Source organism: Panulirus ornatus, chromosome 4, assembly GCF_036320965.1.
Source record: "Panulirus ornatus isolate Po-2019 chromosome 4, ASM3632096v1, whole genome shotgun sequence".
Taxonomy (NCBI): Eukaryota; Metazoa; Arthropoda; class Malacostraca; order Decapoda; family Palinuridae; genus Panulirus; species Panulirus ornatus.
Genome location: NC_092227.1, coordinates 54,451,273 through 54,472,078, shown reverse-complemented (window position 1 = coordinate 54,472,078; position 20,806 = coordinate 54,451,273). Strand labels below are relative to the sequence as shown.

Sequence of the window (20,806 nt, the reverse complement as noted above, 5' to 3'; positions counted from 1 at the left end):
ACTCTTGCATTCACCGTCCCTAACAACCCCATCCATAAACAAATTAAACAACCATGGAGACATCACACACCCCTGCCGCAAACCTACATTCACTGAGAACCAATCACTTTCTTCTCTTCCTACACGTACACATGCCTTACATCCTCGATAAAAACTTTTCACTGCTTCTAACAACTTGCCTCCCACACCATATATTCTTAATACCTTCCACAGAGCATCTCTATCAACTCTATCATATGCCTTCTCCAGATCCATAAATGCTACATACAAATCCATTTGCTTTTCTAAGTATTTCTCACATACATTCTTCAAAGCAAACACCTGATCCACACATCCTCTACCACTTCTGAAACCACACTGCTCTTCCCCAATCTGATGCTCTGTACATGCCTTCACCCTCTCAATCACTACCCTCCCATATAATTTACCAGGAATACTCAACAAACTTATACCTCTGTAATTTGAGCACTCACTCTTATCCCCTTTGCCTTTGTACAATGGCACTATGCACGCATTCCACCAATCCTCAGGCACCTCACCATGAGTCATAAATACATTAAATAACCTTACCAACCAGTCAATAATACAGTCACCCCCTTTCTTAATAAATTCCACTGCAATACCATCCAAACCTGCTGCCTTGCCGGCTTTCATCTTCCGCAAAGCTTTTACTACCTCTTCTCTGTTTACCAAATCATTTTCCCTAACCCTCTCACTTTGCACAACACCTCGACCAAAACATATATATATATATATATATATATATATATATATATATATATTTTTTTCAAACTATTCGCCATTTCCCGCGATAGCGAGGTAGCGTTAAGAACAGAGGACTGGGCCTTTGAGGGAATATCCTCACCTGGCCCTCTTCTCTGTTCCCTCTTTTGGAAAATTGAAAAAAAAAAAAAATGAGAGGGGAGGATTTCCAGCCCCACGCTCCCTTCCCTTTTAGTCGCCTTCTACAACACGCAGGGAATACGTGGGAAGTATTCTTTCTCCCCTATCCCCAGGGACAATATATATATATATATATATATATATATATATATATATATATATATATATATATATATATATATATATATATTATCCCTGGGGGATAGGGGATTAAGAATACTTCCCACGTATTCCCTGCGTGTCGTAGAAGGCGACTAAAAGGGGAGGGAGCGGGGGGCTGGAAATCCTCCCCTCTCGTTTTTTTTTTTTTTTTCAAAAAGAAGGAACAGAGGGGGCCAGGTGAGGATATCCCGAAAAAGGCCCAGTCCTCTGTTCTTAACGCTACCTCGCTAATGCGGGAAATGGCGAATAGTTTGAAAAAAAAAAAAAATATATATATATATGGAGAAAAACTGGAGGAAGTGAAGTGTTTTAGATATCTGGGAGTGGATCTGTCAGCGGATGGAACCATGGAAGCGGAAGTGGATCATAGGGTGGGGGAGGGGGCGAAAATTCTGGGAGCCTTGAAAAATGTGTGGAAGTCGAGAACATTATCTCGGAAAGCAAAAATGGGTATGTTTGAGGGAATAGTGGTTCCAACAATGTTGTATGGTTGCGAGGCGTGGGCTATGGATAGAGATGTGCGCAGGAGGATGGATGTGCTGGAAATGAGATGTTTGAGGACAATGTGTGGTGGGAGGTGGTTTGATCGAGTAAGTAACGTAAGGGTAAGAGAGATGTGTGGAAATAAAAAGAGCGTGGTTGAGAGAGCAGAAGAGGGTGTTTTGAAATGGTTTGGGCACATGGAGAGAATGAGTGAGGAGAGATTGACCAAGAGGATATATGTGTCGGAGGTGGAGGGAACGAGGAGAAGAGGGAGACCAAATTGGAGGTGGAAAGATGGAGTGAAAAAGATTTTGTGTGATCGGGGCCTGAACATGCAGGAGGGTGAAAGGAGGGCAAGAAATAGAGTGAATTGGAGTCATGTGGTATACAGGGGTTGACGTGCTGTCAGTGGATTGAAGCAAGGCATGTGAAGCGTCTGGGGTAAACCATGGAAAGCTGTGTAGGTATGTATATTTGCGTGTGTGGACGTGTGTATGTACATGTGTATGGGGGGGGGGGTTGGGCCATTTCTTTCGTCTGTTTCCTTGCGCTACCTCGCAAACGCGGGAGACAGCGACAAAGTATAAAAAAAAAAAAAAAAAAAAAAAAAAAAAAATATATATATATATATATATATATATATATATATATATATATATATATATATATATATATATATATATATATATGTGGTAGAGGATGTGTGGATCAGGTGTTTGCTTTGAAGAATGTATGTGAGAAATACTTAGAAAAGCAAATGGATTTGTATGTAGCATTTATGGATCTGGAGAAGGCATATGATAGAGTTGATAGAGATGCTCTGTGGAAGGTATTAAGAATATATGGTGTGGGAGGCAAGTTGTTAGAAGCAGTGAAAAGTTTTTATCGAGGATGTAAGGCATGTGTACGTGTAGGAAGAGAGGAAAGTGATTGGTTCTCAGTGAATGTAGGTTTGTGGCAGGGGTCTGTGATGTCTCCATGGTTGTTTAATTTGTTTATGGATGGGGTTGTTAGGGAGGTGAATGCAAGAGTTTTGGAAAGAGGGGCAAGTATGAAGTCTGTTGGGGATGAGAGAGCTTGGGAAGTGAGTCAGTTGTTGTTCGCTGATGATACAGCACTGGTGGCTGATTCATGTGAGAAACTGCAGAAGCTGGTGACTGAGTTTTGTAAAGTGTGTGAAAGAAGAAAGTTAAGAGTAAATGTGAATAAGAGCAAGGTTATTAGGTACAGTAGGGTTGAGGGTCAAGTCAATTGGGAAGTAAGTTTGAATGGAGAAAAACTGGAGGAAGTAAAGTGTTTTAGATATCTGGGAGTGGATCTGGCAGCGGATGGAACCATGGAAGCGGAAGTAGATCATAGGGTGGGGGAGGGGGCGAAAATTCTGGGAGCCTTGAAGAATGTGTGGAAGTCGAGAACATTATCTCGGAAAGCAAAAATGGGTATGTTTGAAGGAATAGTGGTTCCAACAATGTTGTATGGTTGCGAGGCGTGGGCTATGAATAGAGTTGTGTGCAGGAGGATGGATGTGCTGGAAATGAGATGTTTGAGGACAATGTGTGGTGTGAGGTGGTTTGATCGAGTAAGTAACGTAAGGGTAAGAGAGATGTGTGGAAATAAAAAGAGCATGGTTGAGAGAGTAGAAGAGGGTGTTTTGAAATAGTTTGGGCACATGGAAAGAATGAGTGAGGAAAGATTGACCAAGAGGATATATGTGTCGGGGGTGGAGGGAACGAGAAGTGGGAGACCAAATTGGAGTTGGAAAGATGGAGTGAAAAAGATTTTGAGTGATCGGGGCCTGAACATGCAGGAGGGTGAAAGGAGGGCAAGGAATAGAGTGAATTGGATCGATGTGGTATACCGGGGTTGACGTGCTGTCAGTGGATTGAATCAGGGCATGTGAAGCGTCTGGGGTAAACCATGGAAAGCTGTGTAGGTATGTATATTTGCGTGTGTGGACGTATGTATATACATGTGTATGGGGGTGGGTTGGGCCATTTCTTTCGTCTGTTTCCTTGCGCTACCTCGCAAACGCGGGAGACAGCGACAAAGCAAATATATATATATATATATATATATATATATATATATATATATATATATATATATATATATACATCATTTACACTTCATTTAACCAAGTTCTTTTCCCTGAATTCATTACAATGTAAAATTCATTATTTGCAGTTAATTTAGTGACTTCTAAAAACCCTTTCACTGTGGATATACAGTATACAGTCTGTCATTTTTTCCACATACTGTGATTGGTACAAAATAGGATTCCCACTTTCAAAAATATCATGCAAGGTTGTACACATTACTCTTTCTGTTGTCCACTGTCATGTCTGTGTTGTCATAGAAAACTTCAGTTATATTTTCTTCTGAGTTCATTACCCTTAGCAATTCCAAGGGAGCTGTGCAACAACAATGTTGCTGCAAAAGCAGAGGAAACTCCGGATAAATTCATGTATATATGTATTAGATATCTACAATATACCTATTTATACAAAACAGATATCCATATCAATCACTAATACACCTATCAATGTTTTGAACTGTATCATTTCAAACTTGTGTTACTTTAAAATCAGCTTACAGTGTATTGACATGCAATACGTGCACTTCAACTTGTGACCAATTTCAAGAAAGATAATTTCTGAAAGAGTCTTTCTTTGATAAGAAATGTCCTCATATATTAAGGTATTTATGTACTTATGCATATTCTAGTGATTTCATTGCAAAATACTATTTGATTCCTATATAATCAAATGGCAAAATACATTCATTTGTGTTCAATGCTAACCAATTATATACCACACTCAAAATTAGCTTACACTGTACTGACATGCAATATGTGCACTTCAACTTGTGATCAATTTTACATAAGATCATTTCTGAAAGAGTCTTTCTTTGATAGGAAATATCCTCAAATACTATCTGATTTCTATATAATCAAATGGCAAAATACATTTATTTGTGTTCAATGCTAACTCAATATATACCACATTATAAGTGAGTGCAAGCATTTCAACATATCTGGAAGGAATGTTAAGGATACTCAGGAGTGCAAAATGTGAAGCTATCATTACTGAGGTTTTATTAAAGGTGCTTAGGAGACTTAATGCCAGTCATAATCTTATAGCCAAGGCTAAGTCTAATGCTCTTGCTCACTCTCTGTCACCTTTATGTCAAAAGTATTATACATTTTTCTTTTAATAATAAAATACCTTTATATGTCAAATTCATTATATAGTCTTCTTTTAATAATAAAATACATTACATTTCTTCCCAGTACTTATATACTTGTAAGGCATATCTTAATGATTTCATAATAAAATACTATTAAATTCATAACCCACCAACTGGTCTGCTGGCATTAACACATCAAGCCCTCAACACCAACTTTTTCAATATGTAGCCACTTCATTTCGTCTGCATCATCTGTAATATGGCAACACTTGCTGAAGAAGATACTTCAGGGGTGTTCTCATACAGGAGTGTAGTTCACCTCCTAACTCCCAATAATGCTCAATCTAAGCTAACCAATCTAGCAGCACGTAACACCCTCATACCCACCTTTTTCGTTCAGTATCCATTAAACTTCATCTCTAGTACCTGAGACATAGCAGCAGCTGTTGAATCAAATAATTCAGAAAGTGATACAGACAAGCCTAATTCACCTCCATCTACAGCCATCACTCCACCCTATCCCACTCCAGCAGCCCTCTTCACCACCTGTTTTTGGTATTATCCATTAAAATTTTTTTCCTATAATCATGATATGGAAAGAGCTGGTGAATCAGGTAATTCAGGGAGTATTGTAGACATACTGTGCACCTTCAAGTACCTTCCAGAAAACCAGATTCCACCCCCATCCCATTCCTGCAGCAACTTAAGCCCTCATCATCACCTTTTTCAGTAAGATTTCATCAAGTACAGCTAAAATTATGTCAATACAGTGTAATATATAGGTGGTTTTGTTGAGGATCATAAACCTCTAATGATATGGGCTTCAACTACTCAATTCATAACATTCTGACTTGCAACAGGTTGTCCAGGAACATACTCCCATCGCAAGCAAGACATGGGTGTATATGTTGATGTACTAGTGTACTACAATAAAAAAAAGAGAAACAGCATAAAGGAGTGCTGACTGCTTTATGCCAGCTAATGAAATGCACCCTTTGATGCCTCACACTGTTGTATGAATGCATCTAAACAAACTTCTTGTAATGAAGTCCAAGAACTTGATTCACTGCCATACTTGCAATATGAAAAAATACATATTTCTTTAATTCCAAAAATCCACCACAGGAGGTGGGTGTTATGTCATAGGCTTGCCACAGTGAAAGGGTTACATAGTCTTTTCTCTGTATACATCACTGTTGTCACAGTCACATAGCTTTACTGCAACAATTTTGAGATGCTTAGACTGTCCAGTGTCCTGGGACCAGAACCAGGAGGAGGAATCCATACTATACAAGTGGTAGGTCTACTCATCTGGTCACAATACATATGTCACCATGAATCTGGAAGGACTGAATTTGAGTGGCCAGATAATGGAGGTGATCTGAGTGCAATGGAAGTCAGACTGGTGGTTTTCATGGTGGAAAGCTTTTGTAAGAGGTCCTTCCATCAATAAGTCACACGAAAATAAAGCTTATACATAATGATTATATATCAAGCATAATAACTCAGCAGCATATGATATTTGAATATAATGCAACAGATATTCTATGGGAAAATTTGATACAAACGATGTTAAAAATAAAATCCTACACCAAAAGGAAAGCAGGGTGGCACCAGCAGAACTTTCTTAGGATACTTTCACTTATTGAAGATCACACATTATCAAATGGGAAACCCAACATCCATAAAAGAATTCTGCATGTTGGTTTGTCTAATACAAGTGGCCTCATGATTGTCTTAATTTTGTTTTATTTCCTAATAAGATGCTACAATTTTCTATTTACTCACTACATGGATGTATTGTGCAAAAGTGACTAGTAATGGATAGGTTCAAGAAGGTAAAACCAATATGAAGTTAAGTAAGAGGGTCATGAATATTTTCTGACAACCCACAAGCAAGCAGTCTCTCACTCACTTTCCGATCATCCCTTCAAGCGTACATCAGTCGTGTGCCTCTGATCCCCGGGGATTCACGAGCCTGCAAATGACGCATGTGAGGTAAAGTCAAGAAGAAGCGTTAGTAGGTTAGGGAGAGAAGGATCACTGAGTTCCTAATTCGGAAACTTTACTGGGCCTAAGAAAACAAACTGCTTAAAGATAATGGAATGACAAATCAACCAACTTTCTGAAAGGAAAGAATTTAAGTAAGTCACTGGCCAATCAGTAATATTTTCCAATTAACAACTTAGCTTCCATTACACTGAAAAGCTGCCTTCTCAACAGCTATCAATGTTCTTTACTACTTCACATATCTAACTGGTAAAATAAAACCACAGAAAGGCAAGTAAGTACACAATTACTTGGTTTCTTTCTTTCTTTCAAACTATTCGCCATTTCCCGCATTAGCGAGGTAGCGTTAAGAACAGAGGAGTGGGCCTTTGAGGGAATACCCTCACCTTGCCCAATTCTCTGTTCCTTCTTTTGGAAAATTAAAAAAAACAAACAAACTGCTTAAAGATAATGGAATGACAAATCAACCAACTTTCTGAAAGGAAAGAATTTAAGTAAGTCACTGGCCAATCAGTAATATTTTCCAATTAACAACTTAGCTTCCATTACACTGAAAAGCTGCCTTTACTTGGTATTACATCTTAATAAAAATCAATCATAGATTATCAAGGACTGAAAAGTCAGATTGAAAGGAATGTCAGGGGATTCCTGGTCTCTAAAAATGAAATGGAATTATGATCTTTAAAGAAAGAAGGATCAAATAACTGAACAAGATCTTTGTGATCTCAATAAAGAGACTAATTATTAAGGACAGAACTTGGACTAACATGTTGATAAGCTTGCAGTTTACATAAAGCCTTGCATGTGGAAGAAAGCTATTGTGTTTAAGAATCCTTGCATATTGAGGTGAAACAGTATGCACTGTTAGACACTGGGAAAGTGGTATGCAGATAAAATTTAGTACACAGATGAAAATAATATGGTATGAAGATGCCTTGTATGATGCACTGAAGGAGTCTAGTTAGTGGAAAGTAAGTGGTAGACAGAGGGAGCCCTGGAAACAGATGGGGGAAATGTGCAAAACAAATCTTATATACCATGGGGAATATGTCTGCAAAGCATTGTAGGTATGTAGAGGAGAACCAGTCTGTATGTGACACAGAAAGGTTCTACTAAAAGGTCTCATATGGAAAGGGAACCAAGACAAAATATGGATCTTATATACGAAAAGTTAATGACATCCACAAGCCCTGTATACAGACACACCTGATGTTTGCTCTTGAGAGATAGTGTTGATGGAAACATAGCATGTGAAGGTTAACCTAGTAAGGAAAAAAGAAGTCTGGCAGAGACATGGGCAAAAGACAGCAATAAGAAATCAGATGCATAAAAATAAGCTTGGGGAATGATCTCACAATGCCATAATTTCAAAACATGGTACAACGACAGACTGGTACAAGTCTAACGTGAGTGAAAACTCTCTTCTAGGGCATGAAATTTGGATGAACTTTAGACTGACTGCATCTAAATCCTTGTGTCCAAGAAAGGTAAGTAGAAAAGTACAACACAATTAGTACAGCTCTACAGGTATTACAGTACTTCAAACAAACAATAAAACCCCCTGTGATAAGAAAGTAAGCAAAAATTCATTATGTATCATTGATTAAAAAGGACCACTCAAACATCATAAATCTCCTGTCCAAACTATGAGCTATACAAGTTTGTTACACAAACTCATATCAGTGTAAATGCAAATTAACAAGCTTTGTTAAGCAAGTAAATGTTGCTACCTATTGCAAATTTCACGGTAACTTACTTCCAACTTAGCTATGATCTACTTACATCTCAAAGAAAATCATCATTTAATAATCCTAGATAAAGCATACTGTCTAGTATCACTCTTAATCACCAGTTTATGAATGATATTAAGAGAGATAAACATCATATAAAGCATAAATACAAGTTATCAGAAAATTATTAAAGCTATTTATAAGTACCTACCTGTGAGTATCAACAATGAAATTTTGCTTGAAGCAGGAATAACATGTACCACTCACTACATATCTTTTTTAAATCATAATACTGTTGTCAACTGCAGTCACACAGTTTCCAAAATTGTATGTAGTGGGTTGATTTAGCAATTCCTTTAGACACACATCATATTTTTTTCAAATGTCTTAGTGCTCACTCAGATTAAATTTTTAATCTTCTTGAGTCTCTCCATCTCTCATGCCAGGTTCTTCTATATTTCTGATATATTTCTAACAATTCTCCCCTATCCCTGGGGATAGGAGAGAAAGAATACTTCCCACGCATTCCTCACGTGTCGTAGAATGCGACTAGAGGGGATGGGAGCGGGGGGCCAGAAATCCTCCCCTCCTTGTATTTTAACTTTCTAAAATGGGAAACAGAAAAAGGAGTCACGCGGGAATGCTCATCCTCCTCGAAGGCTCAGATTGGGGTGTCTAAATGTGTGTGGATGTAACCAAGATGTGAAAAAAGGAGAGATAGGTAGTGTGTTTGAGGAAAGGAAACTGGATGTTTTGGCTCTGAGTGAAACGAAGCTTAAGGGTAAAGGGGAAGAGTGGTTTGGGAATGTCTTGGAAGTAAAGTCAGGGGTTAGTGAGAGGACTAGAGCAAGGGAAGGAGAAGCACTACTCCTGAAACAGGAGTTGTGGGAGTATGTGATAGAATGTAAGAAAGTAAATTCTAGATTAATATGGGTAAAACTGAAAGTTGATGGAGAGAGATGGGTGATTACTGGTGCATATGCACCTGGGCATGAGAAGAAAGATCATGAGAGGCAAGTGTTTTGGGAGCAGCTGAATGAGTGTGTTAGTGATTTTGATGCACAAGACCGGGTTATAGTGATGGGTGATTTGAATGCAAAGGTGAGTAATGTGGCAGATGAGGGAATAATTGGTATACATGGGGTGTTCAGTGTTGTAAATGGAAATGGTGAAGAGCTTGTAGATTTATGTGCTGAAAAAGGACTGGTGGTTGGGAATACCTGGTTTAAAAAGCGAGATATACATAAGTATACGTATGTAAGTAGGAGAGATGGCCAGAAAGCGTTATTGGATTACATGTTAATTGACAGGCGCGCGAAAGAGAGACTTTTGGATGTTAATGTGCTGAGAGGTGCAACTGGAGGGATGTCTGATCATTATCTTGTGGAGGCAAAGGTGAAGATTTGTATGGGTTTTCAGAAAAGAAGAGAGAATGTTGGGGTGAAGAGGGTGGTGAGAGTAACTGAGTGTGGGAAGGAGACTTGTGTGAGGAAGTACCAGGAGAGACTGAGTACAGAATGGAAAAAGGTGAGAACAAAGGACGTAAGGGGAGTGGGGGAGCAAAAGGATGTATTTAGGGAAGCTGTGATGGCTTGCGCAAAAGATGCTTGTGGCATGAGAAGCGTGGGAGGTGGGTTGATTAGAAAGGGTAGTGAGTGGTGGGATGAAGAAGAATTATTAGTGAAAGAGAAGAGAGAGGCATTTGGACGAAGTTTGCAAGGAAAAAATGCAATGGAGTGGGAGATGTATAAAAGAAAGAGGCAGGAAGTCAAGAGAAAGGTGCAAGAGGTGAAAAAAAGGGCAAATGAGAGTTGGGGTGAGAGAGTATCATTAAATTTTAGGGAGAATAAAAAGATGTTCTGGAAGGAGGTAAATAAAGTGCGTAAGACAAGGGAGCAAATGGGAACTTCAGTGAAGGGGGCTAATGGGGAGGTGATAACAAGTAGTGGTGATGTGAGAAGGAAGATGGAGTGAGTATTTTGAAGGTTTGTTGAATGTGTTTGATGATAGAGTGGCAGATATAGGGTATTTTGGTCGAAGTGGCGTGCAAAGTGAGAGGGTTAGGGAAAATGATTTGGTAAACAGAGAAGAGGTAGTAAAAGCTTTGCAGAAGATGAAAGCCGGCAAGGCAGCAGGTTTGGATGGTATTGCAGTGGAATTTATTAAAAAAGGGGGTGACTGTATTGTTGACTGGTTGGTAAGGTAATTTAATGTATGTATGATTCATGGTGAGGTGCCTGAGGATTGGCGGAATGCTTGCATAGTGCCATTGTACAAAGGCAAAGGGTATAAGAGTGAGTGCTCAAATTACAGAGGTATAAGTTTGTTGAGTATTCCTGGTAAATTATATAGGAGGGTATTGATTGAGAGGGTGAAGGCATGTACAGAGCAACAGATTGGGGAAGAGCAGTGTGGTTTCAGAAGTGGTAGAGGATGTGTGGATCAGGTGTTTGCTTTGAAGAATGTATGTGAGAAATACTTAGAAAAGCAAATGGATTTGTATGTAGCATTTATGGATCTGGAGAAGGCATATGATAGAGTTGATAGAGATGCTCTGTGGAAGGTACTAAGAATATATGGTGTGGGAGGCAAGTTGTTAGAAGCAGTGAAAAGTTTTTATCGAGGATGTAAGGCATGTGTACGTGTAGGAAGAGAGGAAAGTGATTGGTTCTCAGTGAATGTAGGTTTGTGGCAGGGGTGTGTGATGTCTCCACGGTTGTTTAATTTGTTTATGGATGGGGTTGTTAGGGAGGTGAATGCAAGAGTTTTGGAAAGAGGGGCAAGTATGCAGTCTGTTATGGATGAGAGAGCTTGGGAAGTGAGTCAGTTGTTGTTTCACTGATGATACAGCACTGGTGGCTGACTCATGTGAGAAACTGCAGAGGCTGGTGACTGAGTTTGGTAAAGTGTGTGAAAGAAGAAAGTTAAGAGTAAATGTGAATAAAAGCAAAGTTATTAGGTACAGTGGGGTTGAGGGTCAAGTCAATTGGGAGGTAAGTTTGAATGGAGAAAACCTGGAAGAAGTAAAGTGTTTTAGATATCTGGGAGTGGATCTGGCAGCGGATGGAACTATGGAAGCGGAAGTGAATCATAGGGTGCGGGAGGGGGCGAAAATCCTGGGAGCCTTGAAGAATGTTTGGAAGTCTAGAACATTATCTCGGAAAGCAAAAATGGGTATGTTTGAAGGAATAGTGGTTCCAACAATATTGTATGGCTGCGAGGTGTGGGCTATGGATAGAGTTGTGCACAGGAGGGTGGATGTGCTGGAAATGAGATGTATGAGGACAATATGTGGTGTGAGGTGGTTTGATCGAGTAATTAATGTAAGAGTAAGAGAGATGTGTGGAAATAAAAAGAGCATGGTTGAGAGAGCAGAAGAGGGTGTTTTGCAACAAAGCAAAATAAATAAATAAATAATTATTTCATTTTATTTTGCTTTGTCGCTGTCTCCCGCGTTTGCGAGGTAGCGCAAGGAAACAGACGAAAGAAATGGCCCAACCCACCCCCATACACATGTATATAATACACACACATCCACACACGCAAATATACAAACCTATACATCTCAATATACACATATATATACACACACAGACACATACATATATACCCCTGCACACAATTCACACTGTCTGCCTTTATTCATTCCCACTGCCACCTCGCCACACATGGAATACCATCCCCCTCCCCCCTCATGTGTGCGAGGTAGCGCTAGGAAAAGACAACAAAGGCCACATTCGTTCACACTCAGTCTCTAGCTGTCATGCAATAATGCCCGAAACCACAGCTCCCTTTCCACATCCAGGCCCCACAGAACTTTCTATGGTTTACCCCAGACGCTTCACATGCTCTAGTTCAATCCATTGACAGCACGTCAACCCCGGTATACCACATCGATCCAATTCACTCTATTCCTTGCCCGCCTTTCACCCTCCAGCATGTTCAGGCCCCGATCACTCAAAATCTTTTTCACTCCATCTTTCCACCTCCAATTTGGTCTCCCACTTCTCCTCGTTCCCTCCACCTCCGACACATATATCCTCTTGGTCAATCTTTCCTCACTCATTCTCTCCATGTGCCCAAACCATTTCAAAACACCCCTCTTCTGCTCTCTCAACCACACTCTTTTTATTTCCACACATCTCTCTTACCCTTACATTACTTACTCGATCAAACCACCTCACACCACACATTGTCCTCAAACATCTCATTTCCAGCACATCCACCCTCCTGCGCACAACTCTATCCATAGCCCATGCCTCGCAGCCATACAACATTGTTGGAACCACTATTCCTTCAAACATACCCATTTTTGCTTTCCGAGATAATGTTCTCGACTTCCACACATTCTTCAAGGCTCCCAGGATTTTCGCCCCCTCCCCCACCCTATGATTCACTTCCACTTCCATAGTTCCATCCGCTGCCAGATCCACTCCCAGATATCTAAAACACTTTACTTCCTCCAGTTTTTCTCCATTCAAACTTACCTCCCAATTGACTTGACCCTGAACCCTACTGTACCTAATAACCTTGCTCTTATTCACATTTACTCTTAACTTTCTTCTTTCACACACTTTACCAAACTCAGTCAAACTTAATTACTCTGTGTTTTCCAAGATGCTGGGCCTTTAGTTCTAATACATTTCCATTCCATCCATCTATTTGTTGTTATGCAAACATCATGTTTTTTTTATCTAAATAGTATAATTTCCTGTCTTTCATGGTAGTTCATGTGTTCCATATCCTTAATCATATTTGTATGGTGATTCTTAACTTTCTTTATTCCATTTTGTTTAGTTAGCAATCCATGAAACACGACAGAATTCAATTGTATTTCTTATGCATGCAATGAATATTTCCAATGTTAGTTTTTTATTTCTCATATTGATAGTTTTCCTCATGCCACTCATTACCTGGCTCAACAAAGCTATCTTTTTGTTGGTTCCTTGTCTTCCAACTTTTATGATCTTTAACATTTGCTTCCCTTCAATATCTTTCCCTGTAGGGCCCTTGTAGGATGACAACACTTTATCATCATTCATTCCATGTTCTTTTTTTCTTCAATCCACTCCATCAAGTACTCTTCCGCTCAACTGCAAATCAAAATTAAGTCTTTTTGCATATTTTCTTTGTTTTCTATGCTTCAGATCATTTTACTAGTTATAATGTCAGCTGCAAAACTATACTTTCTTTTACTTCACTGTCTGTGTATGATTTGATTATCATAAGCAAAGTAGTAATAAGCTTATCAACTTCCTTATGGCACACCTGATACATATTCATCTGACATGGCTCCATTAGCTGCTGTGCCTTTCCCCTACTTTGCATGGGCCCAGAATGCTTAGGTTCACTTACGCAAGCTTCACTTACTATTATAACATCAGTTTCAAGATATGTGGGTGGGATCTTGCTTACATGAAATAAGCACCCACAAAACTGAGTAGGTGAACAAGGTGATAGCAAACCTTAGCACGGGCTAGGAGAGGTGATGCATACCATCCTATCTTATGACCCATGAAACTTGTGGAGCCAAGCTGCGACTTCAGTCTTACCTCCCAGGCCAACAACATACCACTACAGTGATATGCATAGGTTTAATGTAATTTTTGACACTTTCGGGATCATACGCTTGCAAAATGATATCCTCAAAGACAAACTAAAAGTAACACTGGCACTGAAACTAAAACAAAAAAAATCCAGTGGCTTGACAGTGGAAAATCCACACCTTCCCTAAGAAGTGTGTATGATAAGAATAAACTTAGTGTAACAGTTAAAAAGAATGCATTGAAAATCAAAAATCCTATGGCTCAGTTAAGATCTCTATATGAAAGAGATCATACACACTGGTAACTAAAAGTAAGATTTTGCCAAAATGGCACAGCTAGAGCTTAGCGCTCACTGCATGTCTTGTTTGTTGAATTATATCATTTCTCTTGGTCTAGTAGGAGTGCTTGGACAGGATGGTCTAAAGATAAGAACACTGGTCAGTGGAAGATGGGTACAGTATCACCTGATAAGCAAGATGGCAGGGGGTTTTAAACTAGACTTTAAATAACACTAATGAGTGAAATTGCTTTAAATGATACCATTGAGTGAAACTGCTTTAACTACTAATAGTTCTTTACTACACTTTACATAATACTAATTGTCTATCAATATGCTTTAAATAGTACTAATGTAAATAATACTAATGAGAGAAATCTCTTTGCTAGTTATGGCATTAGATAATGACTGAAATAATGGCTATGGCAAAACTGAGATGCTCATGGAACATGAAGAAGTTTAAGTGAGTGTCTGTAATACATTAATATGACTTTAATTTGGATTCATCTAACTAAGAGGTACTATGGCAGACTAAGAAATTTACGGTGAAATTCAGTAGGATATTCATCAACAGGGAAGAGGGAAAAAAAGTAAAGACTACAGGGACACTACAGCAGGACACTCCAAAACAGGCAAGAGAACAATACAGCCCTGCCAGCACCACTGAAAGGTCAGAAATTTTGGGCAATGGTAATGTCAGATGGGAAGTGATGTTAAAATATCCTGATGGATCAGTAGTAAATGAACATACATGTACATATGAATACATATACATATACATTTCAACATATGCACATATGTATGCACATACATTTACATATACAGATATACACATGTACATATTCATACTTCCTTGCCTTCATCCATTCCTGGCACCACCCCACCACACAGGAAACAGCATTGCTACCCCCTGCATCAGCGAGGTAGCACCAAGAAAACAGACAAAAAAGGCCATATTCGTTCACACTCAGTGTCTAGCTGTCATATGCAATGCACCGAAACCACAACTCCCTATCCATATCCAGGCCCCACTGACCTTTCCATGCTTTATCCCAGACGTTTCATAGGCCCTGGTTCAGTCCATTGACAGCAAATCAAACTCAGTATACCACAACGTCGAAATTCACTCTATTCCATGCATGCCTCTCACCGTCCTGTATGTTCAGGCCCCAAACACTCAAAATCATTCTTACTCCATCCTTTCGCCTCCAATTTGGTCCCCCGCTTCTTGTTCCCTCCAAACATACACAGGCAAACATACACATATATATGTAGAGAATGAGTGAGGAAAGGTTGACAAAGAGGATATGTGTGTCAAAAGTGGAGGGAACAAGGCAAAGCAAAAGACCTAATTGAAAGTGGAGGAATGGAGTGAAAAAGAATTGAGCAATCTGGGCCTGAACATTAAGGAGGGTGAGAGGCATGCAAGAAATGAGTGAACTGGAATGATGTGGTGTACCAGGGTCGACGTGGTGTCAATAGACTGAACCAGGGTATGCAAAGCATCTGGGGTAAACCATGGAAAGGTCTGTGAGGCCTGGATATGGATAGGGAGCTATGGTTTCAGTGCATTACACATGACAACTAGAGACTGTGAACAAATGTGACCTATTTGTCTGTATTCCTAGCGCTAACTTGCTGAAGCAGGGAATAGCGATGCTGTTTTCCTGTGGGAGGGGTAGCGACAGGAATGGATGAAGGCAAGCACCTATGAATATGTACATGTGTATGTATGTAATGTCTATGCATGTATATATATGTATATGTGCGTATGTGGGAGATTATGTATATATATGTGTATAGGAGTGGATAGGCCATTCTTCGTCTATTTCCTGGTGCTACCTGGTGCGATTATCTATATCAATATCAATATATACAAAAATATATATAATTTTCATCATAATCAATCATACGCATATATACATATATAAACATATACATATATATAAATGTACATATTCATACTTACTGCCTTTATCCATTCCTGTGGCCAGCCCACCACACATGAAATGGCACAAACACACACACACACATTCCCACACACCCGCATGCGAGGTAGTGTTAGCAAAATACAACAAAAGGCCACGTTTGTTCACACTCACTCTCTAGCTGTCATGGGTAATGCATTGAAACCATAGGTCCTTTCCACATCCAGACACGACAAAACATTCCATGGTTTACCCTAAACACTTCACATGACCTGGTTCAATCCATTGACAGCACGTCGACCCCAGCATACCACATCGTTCCAATTCACTCTATTCCTTGCACACCTTTCACCCTACAGTATGTTTAGGCCCCGACCACTCAAAATCTTTTTCACTCCATCCTTCCACCTCCAATTTGATCTCCCACTTGTTCCCTCCAACTCTGACACATAAATCCTCTTTGTCAATCTTTCCTCACTCATTCTCTCCATAGGACCAAACCATTTCAATACACCCTCTTCTGCTCTCTCAACTACACTCTTTTTATTATCACACATCTCTCTTACCCTTTCATTACTTACTCTATCAAACCACCACACACCACATTTATCCGCAAACATCTCATTTCCAACATACACCCTCCTCCAAACAACCTTATCTATAGCCTATGCCTCACAACCATATAAGATTAGTGGAACCACTATTCCATCAAACATACCCATTTTTGCTTTCCGAGATAATGTTCTCGACTTCCACACATTCTTCAAGGCTCCCAGGATTTTCGCCCCCTCCCCCACCCTATGATTCACTTCCACTTCCATAGTTCCATCCGCTGCCAGATCCACTCCCAGATATCTAAAACACTTTACTTCCTCCAGTTTTTCTCCATTCAAACTTACCTCCCAATTGACTTGACCCTGAACCCTACTGTACCTAATAACCTTGCTCTTATTCACATTTACTCTTAACTTTCTTCTTTCACACACTTTACCAAACTCAGTCAAACTTAATTACTCTGTGTTTTCCAAGATGCTGGGCCTTTAGTTCTAATACATTTCCATTCCATCCATCTATTTGTTGTTATGCAAACATCATGTTTTTTTTATCTAAATAGTATAATTTCCTGTCTTTCATGGTAGTTCATGTGTTCCATATCCTTAATCATATTTGTATGGTGATTCTTAACTTTCTTTATTCCATTTTGTTTAGTTAGCAATCCATGAAACACGACAGAATTCAATTGTATTTCTTATGCATGCAATGAATATTTCCAATGTTAGTTTTTTATTTCTCATATTGATAGTTTTCCTCATGCCACTCATTACCTGGCTCAACAAAGCTATCTTTTTGTTGGTTCCTTGTCTTCCAACTTTTATGATCTTTAACATTTGCTTCCCTTCAATATCTTTCCCTGTAGGGCCCTTGTAGGATGACAACACTTTATCATCATTCATTCCATGTTCTTTTTTTCTTCAATCCACTCCATCAAGTACTCTTCCGCTCAACTGCAAATCAAAATTAAGTCTTTTTGCATATTTTCTTTGTTTTCTATGCTTCAGATCATTTTACTAGTTATAATGTCAGCTGCAAAACTATACTTTCTTTTACTTCACTGTCTGTGTATGATTTGATTATCATAAGCAAAGTAGTAATAAGCTTATCAACTTCCTTATGGCACACCTGATACATATTCATCTGACATGGCTCCATTAGCTGCTGTGCCTTTCCCCTACTTTGCATGGGCCCAGAATGCTTAGGTTCACTTACGCAAGCTTCACTTACTATTATAACATCAGTTTCAAGATATGTGGGTGGGATCTTGCTTACATGAAATAAGCACCCACAAAACTGAGTAGGTGAACAAGGTGATAGCAAACCTTAGCACGGGCTAGGAGAGGTGATGCATACCATCCTATCTTATGACCCATGAAACTTGTGGAGCCAAGCTGCGACTTCAGTCTTACCTCCCAGGCCAACAACATACCACTACAGTGATATGCATAGGTTTAATGTAATTTTTGACACTTTCGGGATCATACGCTTGCAAAATGATATCCTCAAAGACAAACTAAAAGTAACACTGGCACTGAAACTAAAACAAAAAAAATCCAGTGGCTTGACAGTGGAAAATCCACACCTTCCCTAAGAAGTGTGTATGATAAGAATAAACTTAGTGTAACAGTTAAAAAGAATGCATTGAAAATCAAAAATCCTATGGCTCAGTTAAGATCTCTATATGAAAGAGATCATACACACTGGTAACTAAAAGTAAGATTTTGCCAAAATGGCACAGCTAGAGCTTAGCGCTCACTGCATGTCTTGTTTGTTGAATTATATCATTTCTCTTGGTCTAGTAGGAGTGCTTGGACAGGATGGTCTAAAGATAAGAACACTGGTCAGTGGAAGATGGGTACAGTATCACCTGATAAGCAAGATGGCAGGGGGTTTTAAACTAGACTTTAAATAACACTAATGAGTGAAATTGCTTTAAATGATACCATTGAGTGAAACTGCTTTAACTACTAATAGTTCTTTACTACACTTTACATAATACTAATTGTCTATCAATATGCTTTAAATAGTACTAATGTAAATAATACTAATGAGAGAAATCTCTTTGCTAGTTATGGCATTAGATAATGACTGAAATAATGGCTATGGCAAAACTGAGATGCTCATGGAACATGAAGAAGTTTAAGTGAGTGTCTGTAATACATTAATATGACTTTAATTTGGATTCATCTAACTAAGAGGTACTATGGCAGACTAAGAAATTTACGGTGAAATTCAGTAGGATATTCATCAACAGGGAAGAGGGAAAAAAAGTAAAGACTACAGGGACACTACAGCAGGACACTCCAAAACAGGCAAGAGAACAATACAGCCCTGCCAGCACCACTGAAAGGTCAGAAATTTTGGGCAATGGTAATGTCAGATGGGAAGTGATGTTAAAATATCCTGATGGATCAGTAGTAAATGAACATACATGTACATATGAATACATATACATATACATTTCAACATATGCACATATGTATGCACATACATTTACATATACAGATATACACATGTACATATTCATACTTCCTTGCCTTCATCCATTCCTGGCACCACCCCACCACACAGGAAACAGCATTGCTACCCCCTGCATCAGCGAGGTAGCACCAAGAAAACAGACAAAAAAGGCCATATTCGTTCACACTCAGTGTCTAGCTGTCATATGCAATGCACCGAAACCACAACTCCCTATCCATATCCAGGCCCCACTGACCTTTCCATGCTTTATCCCAGACGTTTCATAGGCCCTGGTTCAGTCCATTGACAGCAAATCAAACTCAGTATACCACAACGTCGAAATTCACTCTATTCCATGCATGCCTCTCACCGTCCTGTATGTTCAGGCCCCAAACACTCAAAATCATTCTTACTCCATCCTTTCGCCTCCAATTTGGTCCCCCGCTTCTTGTTCCCTCCAAACATACACAGGCAAACATACACATATATATGTAGAGAATGAGTGAGGAAAGGTTGACAAAGAGGATATGTGTGTCAAAAGTGGAGGGAACAAGGCAAAGCAAAAGACCTAATTGAAAGTGGAGGAATGGAGTGAAAAAGAATTGAGCAATCTGGGCCTGAACATTAAGGAGGGTGAGAGGCATGCAAGAAATGAGTGAACTGGAATGATGTGGTGTACCAGGGTCGACGTGGTGTCAATAGACTGAACCAGGGTATGCAAAGCATCTGGGGTAAACCATGGAAAGGTCTGTGAGGCCTGGATATGGATAGGGAGCTATGGTTTCAGTGCATTACACATGACAACTAGAGACTGTGAACAAATGTGACCTATTTGTCTGTATTCCTAGCGCTAACTTGCTGAAGCAGGGAATAGCGATGCTGTTTTCCTGTGGGAGGGGTAGCGACAGGAATGGATGAAGGCAAGCACCTATGAATATGTACATGTGTATGTATGTAATGTCTATGCATGTATATATATGTATATGTGCGTATGTGGGAGATTATGTATATATATGTGTATAGGAGTGGATAGGCCATTCTTCGTCTATTTCCTGGTGCTACCTGGTGCGATTATCTATATCAATATCAATATATACAAAAATATATATAATTTTCATCATAATCAATCATACGCATATATACATATATAAACATATACATATATATAAATGTACATATTCATACTTACTGCCTTTATCCATTCCTGTGGCCAGCCCACCACACATGAAATGGCACAAACACACACACACACATTCCCACACACCCGCATGCGAGGTAGTGTTAGCAAAATACAACAAAAGGCCACGTTTGTTCACACTCACTCTCTAGCTGTCATGGGTAATGCATTGAAACCATAGGTCCTTTCCACATCCAGACACGACAAAACATTCCATGGTTTACCCTAAACACTTCACATGACCTGGTTCAATCCATTGACAGCACGTCGACCCCAGCATACCACATCGTTCCAATTCACTCTATTCCTTGCACACCTTTCACCCTACAGTATGTTTAGGCCCCGACCACTCAAAATCTTTTTCACTCCATCCTTCCACCTCCAATTTG

General features: G+C 39.4%; 1 protein-coding gene across 7 annotated transcripts in view; it reads right to left on the bottom strand.

The window, feature by feature from the left end:
• Nucleotides 1-20,806, bottom strand: part of LOC139766293 (uncharacterized) — a 540,727-nt gene that overhangs the window by 113,079 nt on the left and 406,842 nt on the right. For 2 of the 7 annotated variants that reach the window (XR_011716836.1, XR_011716837.1), the window contains exon 13: nucleotides 6,650-6,712. The exons of the other annotated variants lie outside the window; for them this stretch is intronic. The gene's annotated coding sequence lies outside the window, so the exon portion shown is untranslated. The remainder of the gene's footprint in view (nucleotides 1-6,649; nucleotides 6,713-20,806) is intronic. 7 annotated transcript variants of the gene reach the window in all.